Source organism: Schistocerca serialis, chromosome 1 (genome assembly GCF_023864345.2).
Source record: "Schistocerca serialis cubense isolate TAMUIC-IGC-003099 chromosome 1, iqSchSeri2.2, whole genome shotgun sequence".
In the NCBI taxonomy this organism is placed as follows: Eukaryota; Metazoa; Arthropoda; class Insecta; order Orthoptera; family Acrididae; genus Schistocerca; species Schistocerca serialis.
In genome coordinates, this window is record NC_064638.1 from 565838919 (window position 1) to 565864869 (window position 25951).

A 25951-nucleotide genomic window follows, 5' to 3' on the forward strand; every position below is an offset into this window, starting at 1 on the left:
ACTGTCAAAGCACATGATGACGAGCTCCCAGGGTCTGAAATTCATCGTGCATTGTAATAAAATCACGGTTTGTGAGTGATGGCGATTGTTCTTTATTTTACGAAAGTATTACAGTCACGGAAGAAACGCTGGCAACAATGGATAAAATTAAATTTACTGATGAATTATAGATGATATACCTCAGCAGTGGAGGGGGCACTGTGATAGAAATGTAAGTGGTGGGGATGGGAATAATAGCAAACATTATTGAGTATTTACAGTTGGAGACTGGCGTATGACTGAACGAAATTGTTTAAAAGTGAATACCAAAAATAAAAGGGAAAAACAAACTGAATGATGCTGTGCGAACACATTCATCTGATAACGATTTAGCGACGAATGCTGAAGCGGAGAAGGAAACACTTTCTTAGCCTATAAAAAGAAAGAGCTGGAAGCATTATAAACACACTGACTTCGGGGCCATATTTTCTGGCTTTATTTATTATAACATCGGAGACTGGTTGCCAGGTCAGATCTGAGGGCTGGTGTGTTTTGCGAGCGCAGAGCTAGCGAATACACAAGGACGAGTGCGAAGTGCGTCAGGTACGTTATCAGTGTAGAGTCTACACTGCAGACGGACCATGCCTTGTCCTGCACGTGCCCACGAGTCCACGGCGAACGGCGCCACCGCTGAGTCACGTGGAACAAAGCGCAAGTCACATGCGCTTTACTTCCTCCCATTGTTCCCGTGTTTGTCACAAAGGTCACTTCAGTAGGCTAGCTCATCTCTTTTCTCACTAAAAGACAAAAGACTCGGATAAGGGTCAACAAAATTAAGCTTTATCCGTTGTACTGTGTGTTTACACATTTACGGTGTCTCGCCTGCCATTTATCCAAGATGAATACACAGTACATCAACAAATATTAATTCAACTATGTTGCAACAGATGATGTGTTGGCGGTACCATGGCTTAGAGTAAGACATGTTTTGAAACCGTTACCAGTCACAACACTTTATAATGACATTCAAATAAATTATAGTTCCTTGCCATTTATTTTATCTTACTTTCAACTCATGTTTTCTCCAGAACACCAATAAGAAAATTTAATGATCACGTTCGGCAAGTTGTTTGAGTGCCATGATATCCTACAGTAAAAAAGGTTTTAAATAATACAGACTGAAAATTTAAATGAAGATAGTAGCTGTAGCAAACTTAAAATCTACGGGGTAAATGTATTGCCACGTAGTTATAGTGAGATCTTAGTTCTAGAAAATTATGTGTTGATACTCGTAGCAGCAATATCACAGAACATTTGAGCCTAAAATATGGAGTGGGACATCATTTGCACGTGGGAACTGAACTGCATTGTCTTACAGTGGCATATAACTTTCAACATGAATATGGGATCCAAAATGTACCTTAAGGGCTATGAGCTCTTGTTCATATTTGATACTGTGGAACGGCCGGCCGGAGTGGCCGTGCGGTTCTAGGCGCTGCAGTCTGGAGCCGAGCGACCGCTACGGTCGCAGGTTCGACTCCTGCCTCGGGCATGGATGTGTGTGATGTCCTTAGGTTAGTTAGGTTTAATTAGTTCTAAGTTCTAGGTGACTGATGACCTCAGAAGTTACAGGGTGTTTCAAAAATGACCGGTATATTTGAAACGGCAATAAAAACTAAACGAGCAGCGATAGAAATACACCGTGTATTGCAATATGCTTGGGACAACAGTACATTTTCAGGCAGACAAACTTTCGAAATTACAGTAGTTGCAATTTTCAACAGATGGCGCTGCGGTCTGGGAAACTCTATAGTACGATATTTTCCACATATCCACCATGCGTAGCAATAATATGGCGTAGTCTCTAAATGAAATTACCCGAAACCTTTGACAGCGTGTCTGGCGGAATGGCTTCACGTGCAGATGAGATGTAATGCTTCAGCTGTTCAATTGTTTCTGGATTCTGGCGGTACACCTGGTCTTTCAAGTATCCCCACAGAAAGAAGTCACAGGGGTTCATGTCTGGCGAATAGGGAGGCCAATCCACGCCGCCTCCTGTATGTTTCGGATAGCCCAAAGCAATCACACGATCATCGAAATATTCATTCAGGAAATTAAAGACGTCGGCCGTGCGATGTGGCCGGGCACCATCTTGCATAAACCACGAGGCGTTCGCAGTGTCGTCTAAGGCACTTTGTACCGCCACAAATTCACGAAGAATGTCCAGATAGCGTGATGCAGTAATCGTTTCGGATCTGAAAAATGGGCCAATGATTCCTTTGGAAGAAATAGCGGCCCAGACCAGTACTTTTTGAGGATGCAGGGACGATGGGACTGCAACATGGGGCTTTTCGGTTCCCCATATGCGCCAGTTCTGTTTATTGACGAAGCCGTCCAGGTAAAAATAAGCTTCGTCAGTAAACCAAATGCTGCCCACATGCATATCGCCGTCATCAATCCTGTGCACTATATCGTTAGCGAATGTCTCTCGTGCAGCAATGGTAGCGGCGCTGAGGGGTTGCCGCATTTGAATTTTGTACGGATAGAGGTGTAAACTCTGGCGCGTGAGACGATACGTGGACGTTGGCGTCATTTGGACCGCAGCTGCAACACGGCGAACGGAAACCCGAGGCCGCTGTCGGATCACCTGCTGCACTAGCTGCGCGTTGCCCTCTGTGGTTGCCGTACGCGGTCACCCTACCTTTCCAGCACGTTCATCCGTCATGTTCCCAGTCCGTTGAAATTTTTCAAACAGATCCTTTATTGTATCGCTTTTCGGTCCTTTGGTTACATTAAACCTCCGTTGAAAACTTCGTCTTGTTGCAACAACACTGTGTTCTAGGCGGTGGAATTCCAACACCAGAAAAATCCTCTGTTCTAAGGAATAAACCATGTTATCTACAGCACACTTGCACGTTGTGAACAGCACACGCTTACAGCAGAAAGACGACGTACAGAATGGCGCACCCACAGACTGCGTTGTCTTCTATATCTTTCACATCACTTGCAGCGCCATCTGTTGTTGAAAATTGTAACTACTGTAATTTCGAAAGTCTGTCTGCCTGAAAATGTACTGTTGTCCCAAGCATATTGCAACAAACGGTGTATTTCTATCGCTGCTCGTTTAGTTTTTATTGCCGTTTCAAATATACCGGTCATTTTTGAAACACCCTGTAAGTCGCACAGTGCTCAGAGCCATTTGAACCATTTTTTGATACTGTGAAACACATTCTTTTCTACTGGACGATTCCTCATAGCTCTTAAGATATGAACTTTAGAGCCCATATTCAACAGGCATACTACCACCCCTGATAGTTTGTCGGCGGAGGTCTGGGTTACTCTGTATACTTATGTCTTCTCAAGTATTTCTAGAACAATATACTGACCTTGTTAGGTTAACATCTATTACGTTTAAACTAGTTTATGCTACTCACCTGTAGCAATTACGCCGCTGTCAATATCAGACCGATTCTTTCGCTGTACCTAACAATCTACCCACCTTTGTAGCCGAGGTTTCAAACGCACGCTTGTGCAGTCGTGCTCGTCTCTGAACCTCGTTGAGGAAATAAATTTTCACAGCCATTGTTTGACAAGCCGGGGGAAAGCGAGGTAGCGGCGTAAAGTTCCTGTTCGCCAGCCTTTATGTCAATGTCCTGGATTGAATTCCAAATTTCTACACAGTGTGGCGCCATTTCACGCTGTTGGTGGTCCGTATATCGGATGCGGGCGTTAAGCGTATGTGCCGACATCGGGTCTCACCCTCTCTCTGCTCTCATAATACAACACAAACATCACACCACAGTATACACATATCCATTACACTCACCTACATACACTCTGCAGATACACTTAAGACACAACCGCCACACACACTGGGAAAGGAAACACTGTGTGCGGATGAAGAAGACCCCTCCTGATCAGCCAGCGTAACCCACGCCTTGAGGTCTCCCATCTAATAATGCCATGCGATTATTTCTTAAACTCTATCTATCGGCCTGCATCTTACGTCTCACATAAACAATGCCGATCTATTACAATTGCGCACCAAATGACAAAGTTTAATATACTACCTGCCGAAAAAAGCAAAGTACCGGGAGGGGTAGGAGGTAACGAAATGGAACTCCACAGTTTGAAAGGGTATGTCATGTTTTTTCAGTGCTTGCAAAGTAAAGTCAAATGCACAAAGAACTTGATAGTATGAGCGCACTTATCAGTATATTCTTGCACATCTCTTTGGCCTGGATGATGCACTGATTCGGTGGGTAACGTTGTCATAAAGACGTGGTATCCTCCCATCAGGCTAGCTGGCCCACAGTTGTTGTAACTGGTCCTTGGTATAATGGACACTGCCGCTGGCGCAGAGTTGACGACCGATATGGTCCCACACTTTTTCTATCAGGGAGAGATCTGGGGATCTTGCTGGCCACTGGAATACCTCAACATCATCCAGACGGTTAGTAGAGACCCTTACCAAGTGTGGATGAGAGTTGTGAACGACGTTGTTGAAAACGGCACCACCGTACTGGAGCATGAGAGGTAGCACATGAGGATGCAGGATGTGCGTGGCGTACCAATGTACCGTCGGAGTTCCATCAGTCACTATCAGCCGTGACGTGAAGTCATATCCACTGGATCGCTACACCACGACGCCAGAGGTAACACTCCTGTGCCTCTCCAAAATATTGGATAAATGGGACCTCTCCCCAGGGCACCGCCAGACCCGCCCGTGATAGGCATCTGGGATAATGGAGAACCGATGAACACAATGCAACCTGATTCGTCAGTAGTTTTTTTGGAAATTTGTGGTAAGTTCCTATATGACCAAACTGCTGAGCTCATCGATTTCTAGGCTTACACACTACTTAATCTAACTTACGCTAAGGACAACACACACACCCATGCCCGAGGGAGGACTCGAACCTCCGAAGGGGAGAGCCGCACGAACCGTGGCAATGCCCCTCAGACCGCGCGGCCATCAGTACTCCACGCTTCCCAGTCACGGTGTCACTCCAACTGCAGTCTTTGTGTTGTAGTCTTAAAGGCAGCCTATGAATGGAACAGTAATTCTCCATCGTGGCTGCTGCAGGTCTCTCACCTCACCAAGAGTTCAGTATGTTGCATGGAGTCGATTACTCGTTCTCAGAAGGCTGGCGCAGATGTGAAGGGGACACAATATTCTTGGTTCACACTAAAGCGATCCTCACTTGTTGTCAGACGTGGTCGACTGAAAATTTCGCGATGAGTATGCCTGTCCTCGTGTTCCCAGCATCGGGTCACTGTCTCATCTGAATGATCCACAAATCTGCATATTGGACTGTTCAACCAGTCAGCCAAATGGACACACAGAGTGAAAATCTCATTCTGGACACAATAATACCACTTACAAACTCTGTCAGGTGCTATAGCACTGTCTCACACGAGGAGGTAGCATCCACGTGTTCTTCAGTATTCACTCAACATCTAGCATTGTTCACGCCCCTTATATTAGCTGTCAGGCCTGGTAACACAGTAAACACAAACAGCGCTAATACACTCTGGTGGCCGTTGCACCTGTCACACAGGATTGCATCTCTAATTATTTACATATCCAGCGATGGTATGTACGTTGTTACGAGGCAGCTTTTCCTAAAAGCTGTCAGTTAATCTGTTTCATAATCCAATATGCATATCCGACTAGTGACTCAAATAAATCACTAACGTTGCATGAAAGCTGGAAGCAATAATACCAACTGCCAAAGATTGCTATTCTATTTAATTCTATCTCTTATCCTTTTGGTACGAAGCATCAGTCATGTAAATACAGCAGCCTCTGGGCTATTAGCTGTTTGGCGAAAGGGAACCGCTTTGTGGGACCACACAGATTGTAAAGATGTTTGTGCTGAAAGGCAGAACCTCGTGCAGGTAGACGAGCGCAACGAGAACAGCCAGCAAGAGTGGCAAGCCTGTCATAAAGCTTCATTGCGCATGTGGTGAAAAGAGTCCTTTTTATCGAAGATAGAGATCTGAAAGACAGGAGAAAACACACTAGAAGCGTGGGCTCAGCCGTTAGGCTCGAAGGAGGTCGGTTGGAATGTTTGTGCAAAATTTTGTAAGGAGATCTGAGATTAGCTCATAGTAATTATTTGGTTAACGGGGTATAGTTCCAACGTGTGTGTATGTAAACAACATCCCATATGCCATAACTAGAAATGTGTTATGTAATGGGGGAGATTTTCTACTTTCTTCCCTGCACCAAGGGACAAATATAGTTCATTGATTAACCATGGCAAAATCCGTAACAGTAGGGAATTAGTTAGAATGTTTATTCCATTATCGCTGATCGAAACTCACAAGTCTATGGCAACTAGCTGGCAGGTTTCCGATGCTGGCAGAAACAGCGAAGTCTTGTAGAGGACAGTAAGAACTCACTTCTTCTCAGCGTGTCATAGAAGTCACTTCTCTGTTCATCATTGTACAGAGCTGTAGAGCAAGATGTCTCCAACTTACAAGGAAAACGCAGTAGGTGCCATGACCCGAATTCCCGGAAACTTTGTTCAGTGGAAGAGGAGTCAAAATGAACGAACACGTGGTTCAGCCTATCCAGAGATACTCGACGGTTTCTGAGAAAACGACCGTCAAAGTTTTCGGCGTAATTTGGAAGTCCTTTAGCGGTTGATAAACCCAGCCCACTTGGTGGCACAGTGGCTAAGGTTGCGGCATTTCACTTTTGTGTCCTATGTTCGAAACCCTATACTTGGTTTTATTTTATTTTTTCATTTATGTAGTCATGTGCGTAGAAGATTACTACACCAATGCTGCATATGAAGTTACGGGACGCAAGAGGTTATGTTAACTGTAAAATTACAATTGGTTTCACAATAAGTCTCATGCATTTATTATACAGCATATGTGTGTATGGTATTTTCGGGGGTTACAATCTTTTTAAATTCTCTTATTCTCGTTTTCCATTCTTATATCGCTTATTAATTCTTATGTTTATTCTTTTGGAAGATTTTGTGCCCTCCGTTTGATTGTGTCGGTCGTAGAAACATTCGCAACATAGAGATTCGGAACACCACGAGTGCCACGCAAAGTCGGGTTTGGCACAGCGACATTTCTTCGTGTCTAACTCGGGAAAGAAACGTCGTTAACATTGCTGCGTTAGCAGTAATTTAGCAGCAAACCACGAGTAACGGATCACTTTTTTGAAAACTGGCACTTGCAGTTGGTTAGGACTCAAGGTCCGCAACAGGGGTTTCACCTAAAGCAATTTCATTTTTTTAAATTCGGTTTTTTTTTTTTTAAATTCATTCACCAAACATAATATTAGTAGACGAATAAGGACAATGTTATTTCACTATACAATGGAAAACATTCGTGTAGTAATTTTCCACGAACATGGGTAGATAAAAGAAAAACAAAAATAATTATAGCCTTCGAACGCGGGGCGCAAGTCGTGACGCTACCCACTGTGCCACTGCTTCGGTAGAAGCATTTGCTCGCTCAAAGGCACTTAGTGTATTTCGAAAACTTTGCCCGTCGTTTTCTCAGAAAAGTCGAGTATCTATGGATAAGCCGAGACACGCGCCCGATTATTTTGGTTTCGCACTGAGCGAAATTTCTGGAAAATCGGGCGGCGACTGACGTGTGTCTCCTCTTTAGAGCAAAACTCACATGCCGGGGCTGAAGTTAGAATTCTCAGCCACGTCTGTAGCCGTGTACTGCTCTCGTACGTCATTAGAGTGGAAAGCGTGGGTCGCATTTGAATCCAACAAAACGAGCCGAGTACGAAGTCACTTATCTTGTGCCAGGGTTTTATTGTGCTGGTCTACTTCACATAGTCAGCTAGCTGCACCCACCATGCGCTTAGGCAAGAGTACATGCTTTTCCAGGACCTTGCTTTAATTCATTAACATTTCCCGCAATGATTGGTCATGGTCGTCACACAACGTCTTATATTGTTTTCATTATGCATCCATCCACCTGTGAAAAGCTTTTAGTACACGTTTTCAGTCGCTTGTTCGATTTGTAATTAATTATATTCTTGATTCAGTGGATAAAAAATATTTGATGTGTTTTAGCAATAAATCAGATTGCATAGTGGCCCATAGTTTGATGGATACCGTTATCAAAAATGGTTCAAATGGCTCTGAGCACTATGGGGCTTAACATCTGAGGTCATCAGTCCCCTAGAACTTAGAACTACTTAAACCTAACTAACTTATGGACATCACACACATCCATGCCCGAGGCAAGATTCGAACCTGCCACCGTAACGGTCGCGCGGTTCCAGACTGAAGCGCCTAGAACCGCTCGGCCACACCAGCTGGCGATACCGTTATCAGCATACCTGTGTGGCACCCATTCTTTCGTGCTTAATTGGGCCACTACTGGCAATTTCACTAGATAAACCGTTATCTGTTGCGCTATCTTGTTTTCTTCCAATACCTTGGGGATATGCTTTTTTTCATTTTGTTCGTTGTTGATCGTTGTGTTTGGTCGTTGCGGACGTCACATGACATCCGTTAAAGTTCGTTTGTTGATCCTTCCACTCAGTTTGCTAAATAGCTCAACCAACACCACCCCATGTGTACTAAGACCAGGGACATCCGGCCAAGTCTTCTGCTTTCTTGTCATTCTTTTGTCATGCAGTGTATTGTAGAAACTTTGAACTTTTTAAATTTGGAAGCACTATCGATAACATACATTCGTTGCGGTTTTTCATATACGCTCACTAGCACTTGGATTGGATATACACTCCTGGAAATTGAAATAAGAACACCGTGAATTCATTGTCCCAGGAAGGGGAAACTTTATTGACACATTCCTGGGGTCAGATACATCACATGATCACACTGACAGAACCACAGGCACATAGACACAGGCAACAGAGCATGCACAATGTCGGCACTAGTACAGTGTATATCCACCTTTCGCAGCAATGCAGTCTGCTATTCTCCCATGGAGACGATCGTAGAGATGCTGGATGTAGTCCTGTGGAACGGCTTGCCATGCCATTTCCACCTGGCGCCTCAGTTGGACCAGCGTTCGTGCTGGACGTGCAGACCGCGTGAGACGACGCTTCATCCAGTCCCAAACATGCTCAATGGGGGACAGATCCGGAGATCTTGCTGGCCAGGGTAGTTGACTTACACCTTCTAGAGCACGTTGGGTGGCACGGGATACATGCGGACGTGCATTGTCCTGTTGGAACAGCAAGTTCCCTTGCCGGTCTAGGAATGGTAGAACGATGGGTTCGATGACGGTTTGGATGTACCGTGCACTATTCAGTGTCCCCTCGACGATCATCAGTGGTGTACGGCCAGTGTAGGAGATCGCTCCCCACACCATGATGCCGGGTGTTGGCCCTGTGTGCCTCGGTCGTATGCAGTCCTGATTGTGGCGCTCACCTGCACGGCGCCAAACACGCATACGACCATCATTGGCACCAAGGCAGAAGCGACTCTCATCGCTGAAGATGACACGTCTCCATTCGTCCCTCCATTCACGCCTGTCGCGACACCACTGGAGGCGGGCTGCACGATGTTGGGGCGTGAGCGGAAGACGGCCTAACGGTGTGCGGGACCGTAGCCCAGCTTCATGGAGACGGTTGCGAATGGTCCTCGCCGATACCCCAGGAGCAACAGTGTCCCTAATTTGCTGGGAAGTGGCGATGCGGTCCCCTACGGCACTGCGTAGGATCCTACGGTCTTGGCGTGCATCCGTGCGTCGCTGCGGTCCGGTCCCAGGTCGACGGGCACGTGCACCTTCCGCCGACCACTGGCGACAACATCGATGTACTGTGGAGACCTCACGCCCCACGTGTTGAGCAATTCGGCGGTACGTCCACCCGGCCTCCCGCATGCCCACTATACGCCCTCGCTCAAAGTCCGTCAACTGCACATACGGTTCACGTCCACGCTGTCGCGGCATGCTACCAGTGTTAAAGACTGCGATGGAGCTCCGTATGCCACGGCAAACTGGCTGACACTGACGGCGGCGGTGCACAAATGCTGCGCAGCTAGCGCCATTCGACGGCCAACACCGCGGTTCCTGGTGTGTCCGCTGTGCCGTGCGTGTGATCATTGCTTGTACAGCCCTCTCGCAGTGTCCGGAGCAAGTATGGTGGGTCTGACACACCGGTGTCAATGTGTTCTTTTTTCCATTTCCAGGAGTGTAATTGTTTTGCTGAATAGAGAATGTGTTGCTGTCACCATTACGAATATAATACGTCGGCGTGTTTGCGGTGTGAGTCGACGGCAGAATGCCCTAATTTGATGGCATCCAGTATGTGGGTGCCTGACGCATGGGATGGAGCGAGATGGACTCGCATTCAGAAGGATAATGGCTGCAGTCTCCGGTGGCAATCTAGATTTAAGTCTTCCGTGATTTCCTTAAACCGCTCTAGGCACATGCCGGGATGGTTCTTTTGTAAAAGGCACGGCCGGGTTCCATTCACACCTTCCGTATTCCGAACTCGTGCTACGTATTTAATGGTAGCGCTGTCGAAGGGTCGTTAAACTCTAATCTTGCTTTGTTGCTTGCTTGCTTCTTTCCTTCCGACGCGTGGAAAACTCCATCTCCAAAGTCTGGCATGCACTGTGCTTTTCGCGGTCGACTTCCTCAGGGGATTTCGCGACAAACCGCCACTGCGGACCTCTAACGGCGGCCATGTGTTGACAGCTGGGGTTTCCGCTGAATACACTGGCCAACAATGAAAATGTTTCTGGCTCAGAAATAGTTAATTGTCATGCATTTCCACCTCCGGAATAAAAAATCACCATGAAAATGACAGATTATTTAACATTTCGTTTTCATAGGCAAAATTTTCAGTTTGGGGGAAATTTTGTCCAACAATAAAACACAAATGCTCTTAAGCTGTTTGTAAATCTTACATAGATAATGTTGCTGTCACAGTGAGTTTCAATTAGTTTCTGTCGTAATTAAAGCAGAATTTCTGGTTTGAGAGTGCTTTAGTAGTGTAAAATTCGTAAAATCCCACGAAAATGGGTAAATAAGATGAATAATTTTTGAAACATTTGTGGTGAAATAACATTTTCCTCACAAAACGCAGTCTGACACCTCTTGTGAGGACTTCCTATCTCGGTACGAAAGTAGGGGAACAGGATAATTCTTGGGCTCCACATATTATATTGCAACGCATGTTCAGTTACACTGCCAAAATAGCTGAAAAATAAGAAACGATCTATGGCTTTCGCTGTGTCTATAGTTTGGCGGGAGCCTACAAACCATACAGATGACGCTATTTCAGCTTGACTCCACCTATAAAGACAGGATAGTCTATGAAGAAAAGAAGAGCAGGTCAGTACCTGAATCTTCGATCTGCTAGTCAACCCATTCCGCATCCAGATAGTTTCCAGTTCCTACTCCACCCGAAAATTGTGTGTCATCCCGTGACCCTGAATTTGAGGGAAAAGATAATACACCGCACAGACTGAGTAAAGTGGAATTGGGTGATCTCATTAGAGACCTTAACCTGTCAAAGGAGAGGGCAGAAATTCTTGGGCCTCGACTACAGTAATGGAATCTTGTCGAAAGTGATGTCACAGTCTCGCAGTACAGAAAACGTCACATGGAACTGCTTCCCTTTTTGGAGAAGAAAAACAATCCTGTTGTTTGCTGCGGCACTAATGGCTTGATGAAATCTTTGAATTAGAACTATGATTCAACTGAATGGAGACTACGCATAGGTTCCTCCAAGGTTAGTTTGAAAGCTGTGTTACCTCATAATGGCAACCGTCTTCCTTCTATTCCTGCTGGTCATGCGTTCACATGAAGCAGACATTTGCTAATATGACAGCCCTCTTGGACTCAATACAATGTCATGAGCACAGACGGAAAATCTGTGGTGACCTAAAAGCCATTGCTTTACTCTTAAGAATGCAACAGGGGTACAAAAAACATTGCTGCTTCTTATGTATGTGGGACAGTAGGGATAGGAAACTGCATTATATTAAGGCAGACTGGCCTGCAAAAAATCTTAGCTCTAGCGAGAAAAATGTCGTTGCCGAGCCTCTCGTGGACCCAAAAGATGTCCTTCTTCCACCCCTGCATATCAAGCTAGGTCTGATCAAAAAATTTTCAAAGGTATGAACCTAGAAGAACGCGCCTTTAAGTACATAACAGAGAAATTTCCGAAATTAAGTGACGCAAAACTTAAGGTAAGTATTTTTATCGGGCCACAAATTCAAGAACTTGTAAAGGATCTTGCATTTGACCAAGATTTGGAGGGGAAAGAAAAGGAAGCTCGAGAACTCTGAAAGGGAGTTGCTCGTGGTTTTTTAGGCAACAAAAGAGATAACTAGTCAGTTGGGCCACAAATTCAAGAACTTGTAAAGGATCTTGCATTTGACCAAGATTTGGAGGGGAAAGAAAAGGAAGCTCGAGAACTCTGAAAGGGAGTTGCTCGTGGTTTTTTAGGCAACAAAAGAGATAACTAGTCAGTTGGGCCACAAATTCAAGAACTTGTAAAGGATCTTGCATTTGACCAAGATTTGGAGGGGAAAGAAAAGGAAGCTCGAGAACTCTGAAAGGGAGTTGCTCGTGGTTTTTTAGGCAACAAAAGAGATAACTAGTCAGTTGGGCCACAAATTCAAGAACTTGTAAAGGATCTTGCATTTGACCAAGATTTGGAGGGGAAAGAAAAGGAAGCTCGAGAACTCTGAAAGGGAGTTGCTCGTGGTTTTTTAGGCAACAAAAGAGATAACTAGTCAGTTGGGCCACAAATTCAAGAACTTGTAAAGGATCTTGCATTTGACCAAGATTTGGAGGGGAAAGAAAAGGAAGCTCGAGAACTCTGAAAGGGAGTTGCTCGTGGTTTTTTAGGCAACAAAAGAGATAACTAGTCAGTTGGGCCACAAATTCAAGAACTTGTAAAGGATCTTGCATTTGACCAAGATTTGGAGGGGAAAGAAAAGGAAGCTCGAGAACTCTGAAAGGGAGTTGCTCGTGGTTTTTTAGGCAACAAAAGAGATAACTAGTCAGTTGGGCCACAAATTCAAGAACTTGTAAAGGATCTTGCATTTGACCAAGATTTGGAGGGGAAAGAAAAGGAAGCTCGAGAACTCTGAAAGGGAGTTGCTCGTGGTTTTTTAGGCAACAAAAGAGATAACTAGTCAGTTGGGCCACAAATTCAAGAACTTGTAAAGGATCTTGCATTTGACCAAGATTTGGAGGGGAAAGAAAAGGAAGCTCGAGAACTCTGAAAGGGAGTTGCTCGTGGTTTTTTAGGCAACAAAAGAGATAACTAGTCAGCTGGTGACAGCGCTCCTGCAAAACTGCCATAACCGTGGATGCAGCGTGTCCCTTAAAATTCATTTTCTCCACTCCCACCTAAACTTTCTCCTATCTGTGGAGATTTCAGTGATGAACATGGAGAAAGATTCTGTCAGGACATTTCTTTTATGCGGCACAAAGATATGAGGGCCATTGGAATGAAGCAATGCTTGCCCATTACTGTTGGCCTTTGTGTAGGGATGCTTCGGAACTCCGGTGCAAGCTAAAAAGACGACAATCTCATGCAGCCACCAAATGATTTTCTTCAGACCCAACCATCTGCGATGTATTCTTCCAGCAGTTTAAAACTGTGAAAATATAACTACTATTCAAAGTAATTCAAATACACTTTCAGTGTTAGCATATGTAATTAAAATGTATCTTTTTCTCTTAAGCCGTTAATATGAAATACTTCCACCTAGTGAGTATCACAGAAACTAGAGCTAAGGTAAATCTTTCATTGCCATATTCGTTTATCTTGAACCAAAGTCAGTAGGAATTGACTCATGAAGTGCAGGTAGCATTCAAAAATTGTTTGCTTGCTGGCCGGTGTTATAGGGCGGATCGACTGGCCAGCGCCTCGCCAGTTCCGTGTTGGACAACAACAACCGGTTAGCAGCCTTACCATTTCTGCTCATCTCATTGCATACTTCTTACAGTCACCTTCTGTACTATACTACACCTGTTCATTTTATATATTGCACAAGTTTCATCGAACTACGTTACTTGGCAGCGATACGTAACGCGAAAATTACTTTCGTCCTTAAGTTTTGCACGCCAGTGTATGTGGTTGACGTGTTCCAATCAGCTGCCTATATTTACGCTGTTTATGGGTGCAAAATATTATCGATTTAAGAATCATATAGAGACAGCTGATGGAGCAAGACACACGCAAAATAATAATTTCCTTATGTATCTAATCTTGATATGAACAATTCTCATGATTATTATACAAATCATAACAAATATGAACACCCAATCTACATAGTTCAGAAATACTTATGTTTGGCTTTAGAATGTACGTAGTTCGATACATATGAGAGTCTTATGAATACTACAACACATGCTTTACATAAAATAGAATTTCATATGCTAATACCTGAGTAATCCGTATTGTCAGGTCACTTGTTTATTCCCAGTCTTATGTTGTATTGTATTGTATGGAACCGGGGACCTAGAAACGACGGAGAGGCTTCGTCCCGGCCGTAGACCGCAGTGGTTCACAAGTCCACAACAGGCTGCAGCAGTCCACTCGCCCCACCGCGCCGCGCGGGATTAGCCGAGCGGTCTTAGGCGCTACAGTCATGGACTGTGCAACTGGTCCCAGCGGATGTTCGAGTCCTCCCTCGGGCATGGGTGTGTGTGTTTGTCCTTAGGATAATTTAGATTAAGTAGTGTTTAAGCTTAGGGACTGATGACCTTAGCAGTTAAGTCCCATAAGATTTCACACACATTTGAACATTTCACCCCATCGCCGCCCCACACCGAACAAAGGGTTCAGTCTTATGTTATACTCTGCACAAGTGATTGTTTAACACTGACATCAGTTCTTTTTGTATAGTTTTAGAAGTCATCCCCGGTCCCAGGGCAGAAATATTATCGGGACTGTTACCAGTGAACCTAGTATCGCCAATAACCGAGTATTCCACAGTAATATCGACAATTTTCGATTATTATTACATATCGTCTTCAATCCTAGCGGTGCTAGAGATGTCTTAGCCCCACAGTATTTTTTATAGGTAGCAAGCCAAACGTGTAATAAGAATGGCTGAATATTTCTAAGGTTCCAGAGTTACGCTACGTATACTATAGTAAGCAGGTTCAAAGGGATGTAGATTACAATAGTTAGATGAAGACGCAGTGTAAGGAGTTGTATCAAGCCAGTCTTCAGACTGAAATGCACAACATATATATACAAATGTATTTTTGCATGGTCTAAAAAATGGCTCTGAGCACTATGCGACTTAACTTCTGAGGTCATCAGTCGCCTAGAACTTAGAACTAATTAAACCTAACTAACCTAAGGACATCACACACACCCATGCCCGAGGCAGGATTCGAACCTGCGACCGTAGCAGTCCCGCGGTTCCGGACTGCGCGCCTAGAACCATTAGACCACCACGGCCGGCTTTGCATGGTCTGAAGTATTTTTACGCCTTGTGTTGACAATAGCTGTGACAAATGATAATACTATCTGGATAGTCCTCGGGTTTGAAAACCTGTTGCAAAGACGTAATCGAAGAAGTCAATCCCGGAATTTCTTATGCTCTAGAAGTTTCTAGCACGGCCCACGATTTCGTCGCTGAAGGTAAGGCCGCAATGGATGCAATGCGTAAGCAGTGAGAAGTTTCGGGTAAATGCGATCATTGACCGTCTGGGATATATCCTGGAACGTATTGCGTACTTACAGGGAGCACCGCGCTGCGGGCCGACGATGGCTGCCGGGATGTATTCAGCTCGGGCTCGAAGCCAGAAGCGCTTAATCCTCAAAGAAGCAGAGAGCCAGCCAGCCAGCCCCGTCTTCCGATCGATAGCCGCGGCTCCGCTCCTCCGTCTTTGACGGCGCGCCGCGACCGCTGAAGTAGACACCGCACAGGCTTCGCTCTGCATTGTGCGGGGCGGTGAGCGAAACTTCACGGCACTTTTGTTCCACGACGAATAATGCCGAGCTGCAGCGCCTTAATGTACAGCCCCTAGTTTCTCCTTGACAAACAGGGAACTGTTCTCAGTTCTCACACCAGAACATATGATCCCTTTTATTAGTGAAATATTCTCGGGTTTGAAAGTATCATACATAAAATTATCTTTAAAAGTGACAGTATCTAACCAAAATTGTTTCCTTTTTAATTAGTGAAAGTGTCAAAGATAAAATTGTTCCAAAATAATTATTCAACAAACCTGCATCTGACTGCGTCTGCGAACTTGTTTCGTGCACTCCTCCATTTTTCCCAGTAATGAAACATATATTTGACTCAGCAATCAAGTTTGAGAGAATAATGCCGTTTGTGCAATGGCATTAATATGGAACTGAAAAATTTACTTTTGGCCCTGATGTTTACTTAATGAAATTATATCTCGACTTGAATAATGCCAGTTGTGCAATGGCATAAAATTATTTATTTGAAATAACTTTGCTCTGATAACTTTAGTTATACCAAAATCGATTTCAAACCATGAACTGCACATATATATTGCGTAGAGGCCTCATTTTCTTTGCGGTCTTTCATTTGTTGGGTAACTTTACTTTACTACGCATTTTCATATTCAATACAAGCAAAAGATGTCGTCCGCAGCTCGTGGTCGTGCGGTAGCGGTCTCGCTTCCCGCGCCCGGGTTCCCGGGTTCTATTCCCGGCGGGGTCAGGGATTTTCTCTGCCTCGTGATGACTGGATGTTGTGTGATGTCCTTAGGTTAGTTAGGTTTAAGTAGTTCTAAGTTCTAGGGGACTGATGACCATAGATGTTAAGTCCCATAGTGCTCAGAGCCATTTGAACCATTTGAACCAAAAGATGTCGATTATGATTCAGGCTGTTAGATTTAAACAAAATGTTGATCTCAATATATATATATATATATATACAGGGTGTTACAAAAAGGTACGACCAAACTTTCAGAAAACATTCCTCACACACAAATAAAGAAAAGATGTTAAGTGGACATGTGTCCAGAAACGCTTAATTTCCATATTAGAGCTCATTTTAGTTTCGTCAGTATGTAATGTACTTCCTCGATTCACCGCCAGTTGGCCCAATTGAAGGAAGGTAATGTTGACTTCGGTGCAATCACGTCATCAACGCAGATTATCTGTGAACGTTTGGGCAGGCATTGTTGGTGATGTCTTGATATATATATATATATATATATATATATATATATATATATATATATATATAATCTACCATTTCCAGCATTTTTGTAGCACGAATCACTCTTACAAAAAAATTTACAAAGCGCTTACTGCGTCAAACCGCGGACACACGAAACGTAACTCTGAACATTATCTAACAAAAACCATCTTCAAATCATTATACAGCTTCTCCCATTAACGTGCTAAAGTTTGCTCAGTGCAGATAAACTGCGTAGCGCGAATCCTACCTTAAAGCTGTCACCACACGTCTGCTTCCTCCGCGTACCTAGCTGCGACTTTAGAGTTTTTTACACGGCTCTCTTAACCATCAAACATCCTCCTACTTAAAGATATTATATTCATTCCATCTTGCGGTTGGCAACTATCGACTTTATTTTCTGGATCTACCCTGATCAGACCTTAGCACATACCTTTCAGGTTATAATGCGAGTGGGTACCGTATTTCAGATCTTTCTAATCTCTTTCCTCTGTACTTCATCACGCATTTCACACACATATAAGGCTCCTTTCCACACTAAGTCTCCATCTAAAAATATTTTAGATATTAACAAATTTCTCTTTTTCAGAAACCCTGTTCTTCCTGTTACCTGTCTGCAATTTATATCGTCTCAGCTTCACCCATCGTCCGTTATTTTGCTGCACAGATCTAAATTGCTGAACATCGCATAACCTCATTCAACTACACTAGTGTGTAAAACTTAAGGACGAAAGTGACTTTCAGGCTAGCGAATCGGCGTCGTGGTTAGTACGCTGGACTCGCATTCGGGAGGACGACGCTTCCAACCCGCGACCGGCCATCCAGATTTTGGTTTTCCGTGATTTCCATAAATCGCTCCAGGAAAGTGCCAGGATGGTTCCTTTGAAACGCCACGGCCGATTTTCTGCCCCTTCCTTGACACAATCCGAGCTTGTGCTCCACCTCTGGTGACCTTTATGTCGACGGGGCATTAAATCCTTATCTCCCTTTTTGTTTTTGAAAGTAACATTCACATGACGTGTCAGTGCCAAATAACATAGCTCTATGAAATTTAGACTACACGTAGGAAGAACTGCTACAGTATAGCGCAGAAGAGAAGTGGGAGAAAAATAAGCAATGAGACGAACAGAAATTACATCTTTATTCAACGACAATAATTACACTGAAGTCTCTGCTATTTATGGTGATCCCCTGGACATTACCAAAGGCGGGACATGCGACTTAATGGGTTTGTGAGCACAACGGGCAGCAGTGGGTGCTCTGCAACATGCTTCCACGCTGGACACAAGGTTTTTAAGGAATTCTTGTGGTAGGAGGTTCCATTCCTCGATCAACGCGGCTGACAACTGAGGCGCATGTGGACATGTTTCGGTACATCTCCCCAACACATCCCACACATACTCCACGCGATATAAGTCGAGGGAATGGGCAGGTCAATCCATTCGTCGAATATCTTCTCGTTCCAAGAGTTCCTCCACCTGCCCTGTTCGATGCGGTCGCGCATTGTCATCCATAAAAATTAAGTTAGGGCGAATGCACCGCTGAAAAGACGGGCGTGGGGAAGGACTAGAGTGTCATAATTACGTCGACGGATGAATGTACCGTGTTCAAAGTACGGAGATCAGTACGCCCATGCTACATCACGCTTCCCCACACCGTAACTCCCGGACCACCAAAACCATCATGTTTGACAATGTTGTTGGGCGCATTGCGCGTTCTCACCTCCCGCCATGTGAGAGTACGCCCAGAATCACTACTCGGACCGAATCTGCTCTTAGTCGAGAAGGACATACTACCACGCTCCCCGTTTGGCCCAGTTCCTATGCTCTTGGTATAATTGCAGAAGGTTCCGCTGCTGTAGGTATGTTAAGGGAACACAGTGTACTGGTCGTCGGGCAAAGACACCATCACCATGCTATCACCGTGCGACTGTGCAACATGATATTGCGTGCACTGCAGTCCTGTTAAATGTGGCTGCAATTGCACCCGCTTGCCTGTTGAACAATTAGCGGCCATCTGTTGCTGTAGGCGACCGATAACCTCTGCTCTTTCGGGCAGCAGTGTGTATTTCAGAAAGCAGCCCGCCCACTGAAACAATGCTGTGAACAACACCAAACTTCTGAGCTACACTCGTCATCCTTCGTTCTTTTTCCGGTTACCGGACGATTCTTACCTGTGGGAAGTCATCCAAAAGTTGTTTTTGGGCCGTGTTGTAAAAAATAACACCACCACAGTCCACCGTAACTGCTTGTTGAGTGACCGACGCTGTCTTTCCCCGTACCTTAAACTCACTCTCGTTGCGCGACAAGTCCCATTGTCGCTATAATCACGCTGATTTGACGTCATGTGACATCCAGCTTTCTCTGCACGACTGGGAAACCTCTAGCAACACGCTTCCGCTCTTTTATTCATTTCCATCAAGATTTAATATGTTACCTATCTATCTCGTCCTTAAGCTTTTGCAGAGCAGTGTACATTCTATTCCCCTTGTTTCACGATTTTATGGTCATCTTATAACTTTTTTTTAAGTCACTATTTGCTCAGTTCAACTGATTTAATCTTTAGACGTCTCTCTGAGTACCGGGTGGTTGTAATTGAGCGTTCCCATTTAACACGTTATTACATGGAATCTAATTACCATACGAGTACCAAATTTGGTAGCATTAATGTCAAGGACATGGGGTGGAGAAATAATCCATAATCAATTCAACTGAAACGCATTTAATGTGCTGCTACGGTACGTCATACCATTACGTAGCGTTCCCGCTGCTGCTACAAAAGGGGCTCAACATGGCGCCCATCAGTGTCCAGAAGAGTCTGAAAGCGCAGGATTGCATCCCGCACAGCAGATTCAAGCTTGTCGTTAAGTATGCTGGCTATCTCTCTTGATATGCTGCGCTTGAGATCAGCACATGTATGAATATTCCCCCTGGTAAACCCTGTCCTTCAGGTAGCCTCACAACCAGAAATCACAGTGAGTAAGATCAGGTCATCATGCCGGCCAAACATTTGCAGACGATCGGATGATAATTCGATTGTTTCCAAATGAGCTTCGCAGAAGCAGATGAACTTCACGAGCGATGTGCGGTGGAGCCCCATCTTGCATGCAAACCGTTGAGTTCAATGCCGGGGTTGGTTGCTTGGTTTGGGGGGGGGGGGGGCGGGGGCCAGATAGCGAGGTCATCGGTCCCATCGGATTAGGGAAGGATGGGGAAGGAAGTCGGGCGTGCCCTTTCAAAGGAAGCATCCTGGCATTTGCCTGAAGCGCAGTATGGCAGCATATCAAGAGAGGCAGCCAGCATACTTAACGACAAGCTTCATTCTGCTGTGCAGAATGCAATCCTGCGCTTTCAGACTCTTCTGGACACGTATGGGCGCCATAGTGAGCTCCTTTTGTAGGAGCAGTGGGACCAGTGTGTATGCGTATGACGTATCGTAGCAGCACATTAAAAGTGTTTCAGTTGAATTGATTCTGCATTATTTCTCTTCCCCATGTCTGTGATATTAATGCTACCAAATTTGGTACTCGTATGGTAATTAGATTCCGTGTAATAACGTGTTTGAACCGTCGTCCTCCCGTAAGCGAGTCCAGTGTGCTATCCACTTCGCTACCTCGCTCGGTAGTTCAGTGCCTCTCTCTCCTCCAGGGCGGTATGACATGCTGGCGAAGCATATCGTAGTAACGCTGGCCTGTCACACTGCACGTCTTTAGTCCTTGAGCGCCAACTTGTTCAAAAATAAAATGGGCCAATGATGAACGTAGCCGTGAAGCCACACCTTACGGTGAGACGTTCACCACACAGAGGAACTTCATGCACAGTGACTGGAGGTGAGGATCCCCACACTCGGCAATTCTGTGTGTTCACCTCATCCGTCAGAGAAAAATGAGCTTCGTCTGTCCATAGGATGGTCCAAGGCCAGCACTCGTCAACTTCAATCCTTGCGAGAAAGTGGAGAGCGAAGTCAACATGGCGTTGTGCGTCCTGTGGGGCAAGCTGCTGTACGATACAGATACTCTTCGCATACCATTTGAGAATGGTTCGAAGCACCTTCCGTACATTGGACCACGAGGTGTTCAACTGTCGGCCGCGCGGAGTGGCAGGGTGGTTTGAGGCACCAAGTCAAGGATTGCGCGGTCCCTCCCGCCGGAGGTTCGAGTCCTCCCTCACGCATAGGTATGTCTGTATGTGTGTGTGTTGTTCTTAACATGAGTTAGTTTAAGTTAGTTAAAGTAGTGTGTAAGTCTAGGGACCGACGACCTCAGCAGTTTGGTCCCTTAGGAATTCACACACATCTAAACATTTTGTTCAACTGTCGTGAGACAGCACACGCACTGCCTGACGATCGGTAATTGCGTGAAGCGTTGTCTGTCTCCACTTGCGGTGGAACTGGTCGTCGGCCTCTTCCCGGAGCGACGCCCAGCTCTCCAGTTGATTGGAATTCCTTCGTCCTGCTCTGCACAGCAGGTGAAGAAAGAGGACCCTTCAGTAATCCTTTCAGCCGGCGATATTCTCAAAGTGCAGCTGCAGCGTTACTGTTGTTTTGATAGTAGAGCTTCACAAATAATGGCCTGCTCCTTTTGTCCAGGCTCATATTGATACAAGTGCATTGCGACTGGTCAGATGTGTGAGACTATGAATGACGATGACTGATCACGGCACTTGGTGGCCATAGTTGGAACTGGACGGTGAAAATCATGCACCCCATACTCTGGACATTAATGTTACCAAGTTTGGTACTCCTACAGTAATTAGTTTCCATGTTACAACGTGTTACTTAGGGACAGTTTAATTATAGCAACTCGGTATTAAAATGTTACCGCCACTCTTTTCTTCTCCCTGACCCTTAATTCCCTTTCTAAATTTCTTCGCTGTTTCCTTTATTTCTTGTTTGATGTGCAGATGCAATAAGATGGTGTAAGGTTGATGCATTAAGTTGTTCTGAAAGCGGTGCTGATATACAAGATAATAAAAGCGGGTTAAAAGCTGTGAGCTATCTGGGGAAGTTATCCTTGCATTACTGAGCAATTATTTCACCAGATATCCAGTCAAGTTTACCAAATTGCCAACCAGACTAACATTAATTATAATTTTTTAATAGTCATCTTACATCAACCGGTGATATATATATAAAAAAAAGAGAATTTAAATAAAAAGAAATAAATCAGTTTATATTTGGATTTTTATTTTAACATTGATCATTGTTCCTGAAACAAAGGTGATTAAATTTTCAGTTAGGCTGCACTTAAGAAATCCATTGTCCTTAGCCGAAGATCTTACCACTTCAGACGCTTGTCGCGGACAGACTGGCCTGGGCCCCTACCGAGGGTGCCTCACAGATACAAACGGAAGTGACCAGAGAGGCAGCTTTCTATACCAACATGACAAGGGACAGACAGTACCATACCAAGAATAGAAACCTCTTTGCTTTTAGAAAGTGTAGCTACCTGTTCCGATGTTGGTCCTACTGTTCTTTAGAAGACAGGCTTGTTTGCTACCATCAAGAATGCAACTAGAAATACATTTGCTCATTCATCCTTTCACATAGAAGGGAAGGGGGATGACAGTATCTTATCATATACACTATATAAAAGAAAGCGGATGTAGGTTCCATATGCGACTGTGTGACATGAATTACATATAAACTGTGTTTTAAAGTGTAGTAGTTTATGTGTAAAAGTGACACGTTCCACTGCTAACTCTCCTCCCAGATAGAGTCAGAAACACCACAGTAAATTTAGAAGTGGAATGTATGCCGTAAATGAGAACAGATTTAAGAAATTAACAGGAAAGGAATCCAACAGAGACCTTTCAATGGAGAATATCCGACGAACCTGTCTCTTTCCCTTCTCAACTCCTGCTTCCCTTTTATATCTCGTGTTAGCTACACGAAATATTCATTCATACGCAGCCTGATCCTCGGCTGCCTATCAGTAACGTGCTACTTAGGTAACGAACAAGAATCTCCGATACATCTCTTTGAACACGTGGCATAATGATCATCAGAATAGAGTTATTAGCGGTGACAAATAAGATGAGGGATAAAGGAGAGTTTAATGCTACAACTCTTATCAGTTCTTGTCTAACTGCTCCACTTGGTCTGGCAGGAGCACGCTAACAAAGTAACAGTGGCATCAGGTCGGCTCACGACCCACGTGCTCTGCGTGCTTGGCTGCGCGTGGCCAGACTGTTTGCTCGCGACGGCAGCACAGCGGAGTGCAGCGCTCTGCGACAGCGAGAAGGCGTCGCTTTCCGTACCCGGTTTGTCTTCGTGCACCCAGCCGAAACATTATGGCCATCTCCTTAGTGGCCGGCTGCTGCACATTTGGAATACAGTTCAGTAGCGTTTCTGCGTGGTATGAATTCGACAAGTCTTTGGTAGGTTTCCGGAGGTATGTGGCTCGAATGTCTACGTACAGGTCATTTAATTCCGTTAAATTATGGGCCGGTGGTTTGTGAGCGAGCAGCTGCGTGTATTAGCGTCCCAGATGTCTTCCATCGAATAAACATCAGGCGAATTTGGTGACAAAGACATCAATGTGAGTTCACTATCGTGTTCTTAAACCTCTTTGGCACCATTCCGGCCTTAAAAGAAGACATTTATCCTGTTAGAAGATATAACTACCGTCGGGGCAGATATTAAGCATGAATGGGTGCGTGTTGCCTGCAATAATGTCCGCGTAGTCCACTGCTGTCACAATGCTTTCGACTGCTATCATAGGTCCCACAGAACTCAGGTGAATGACGGGGCTGGAACACTTATGAGGCGTCTTCTGTGAAGCGACATTACTGCGGAGCCTGGGGCTCTTGCTGGGATAAGAAAATCTTCAAATGTATGTGAATTCCTATAGGACTAAACAGCTGAGGTCATCGGTCCCTACACACCCATGCCCGAGGGAGGACTCGAACTTCCGGCGGGAGGAGCTGGGATAAGAGGCTGATATGAAGATCAGTACGCCCGTGGAACATTACGCCTCCGCACACCGTAACACCAAAACCATCGTGTTCGGCCCAGTTGCTGGGTGCACTACGTGTTCCCAACTCTCGCCCAGAGGGTACGAACTTAGATTTTGTTCCCCGTCTAGCAGTGTAACAAAGTCTGCTGTAGTGTGCGACATTTGTTTTTAGGAGTTAACGGGTGTTCACATGCTTAGTATTTATTGTGCAATAATACTGTCAAAATATAATGCTAGAGGTCAAGAATAGCACAACATTATATCGCAATATTTCCGCGCGGGGGCGTAAGTTAGAACTCTGCCTTCGTAGCGAACATATCGGCTCTCGATGACGTAGGATTCGCCTGTATTGCGATTGAGTTGCCTTCCTTGTAAAACACAAGCAGGAGTTGTTCAGAACTGGCGAAATAAGTTTGAAAAGCTTCCAGTTATCATCTCAATAGCCCAGGGGCTCATTCAGTACAGCACAGATTCGTAAACCACAATATCAACTAATTAACTATTAAAAAGTGAACTTTGTAATTTATCGCGTAAATGTGCCGTTTTCTATGCAGTTCTCTACTGTAATAGCTGTTGCAAACGAAATAAAACAGTTATTTACTGACTGTTGACTGAAAGCTTACGTGATCTTGTGTCCGTGGTGTGATAACTACTACAAGTAAAAAATAGTTGCTCACTGAACAGCTGACATGATCTTGTTTGCCAACTCTGAAATCTGCTACAAGTAAACTAAACATTTCTGCGTAGTGTTATGACACCACGATATTCAGTGTCCTCTGCTATTGTGGACAACTAACTATCTGGCGTTTTGTTTACAGTCACTAATTTGGTGCCGGCCTGGTGGCCGTGCGGTTCTAGGCGCTGCAGTCCGGAACCGCGGGACTGCTACGGTCGTAGGTTCGAATCCTGCCTCGGGCATGGATGTGTGTGATGTCCTTAGGTTAGTTAGGTTTAAGTAGTTCTACGTTCTATGGGACTGATGACTTACAGATGTTAAGTCCCATAGTGCTCAGAGCCATTTGAACCATTTTGAACTAATTTGGTTCCTCAAAGTACCGCAAGATCCTTCAAAATACATCCTCCAGCATACTCCCTGATCATTTGACATTTTTTTTTCAATTCTTTATGGAAATTTGCTCGGAGTGAAATAAATTTCTCTCGGTCTTGACAGTAACTGCCGTTTATGCGCAGTATTACTTCTGCGCAGTAGTGTGTGTTGCGCAATATACTGAGCGAGCGTCAATATTTTTACAGCTCTCCTGTCTCCTTCAATACCTCTCTAAGACGGTCAATATTATTGCGCAATACTTAATATTGCGCGATAAATATTGAGCGTCTAAGGGCCACTTTAGTTTTAATATATGTTAAAAGGTTGAAAAAACGTTGACCAGTCACTTTTCTATGAGAATTTATTTTGCCTTTATGTGTTTCAAATTAATTAACCCTCGTTCAGACGAGGTTCAGCTAAGGTTTGAATATGACAATTAGCTTGTTAGCTGACGAAGCCAACAAATGTGACAGAAAACTTCCTTGTTGTGGTACAGGCTGATCCGTAGCTTAGCCCGAGGTCTAGGTTAGGTTGGAATGTGACAGTTTGGATGTGAGTTGGCGAAGCGAACGAATGATAAAGCAGAAGAGTATCTGAAGCGCCTTGGGACCTACAGAAATGTCAATACATTGATATTCCCCACAAATATCATTGTGCACAACAGTCAGAAACTCGGTGCGATAATCCACCATAGCATAGCATTGGCCCCCACCAGCTTCTGTCCGTGGCACTGTGCTCTGTTTCGAGCAACCGGTCTCGTGGATGACAGTCAATCCAGATAGACCATCGGCGTGGTGTAGCAACAAACATGATTCATCCGACCACGCGACGTGTTTCTATTATTCATCG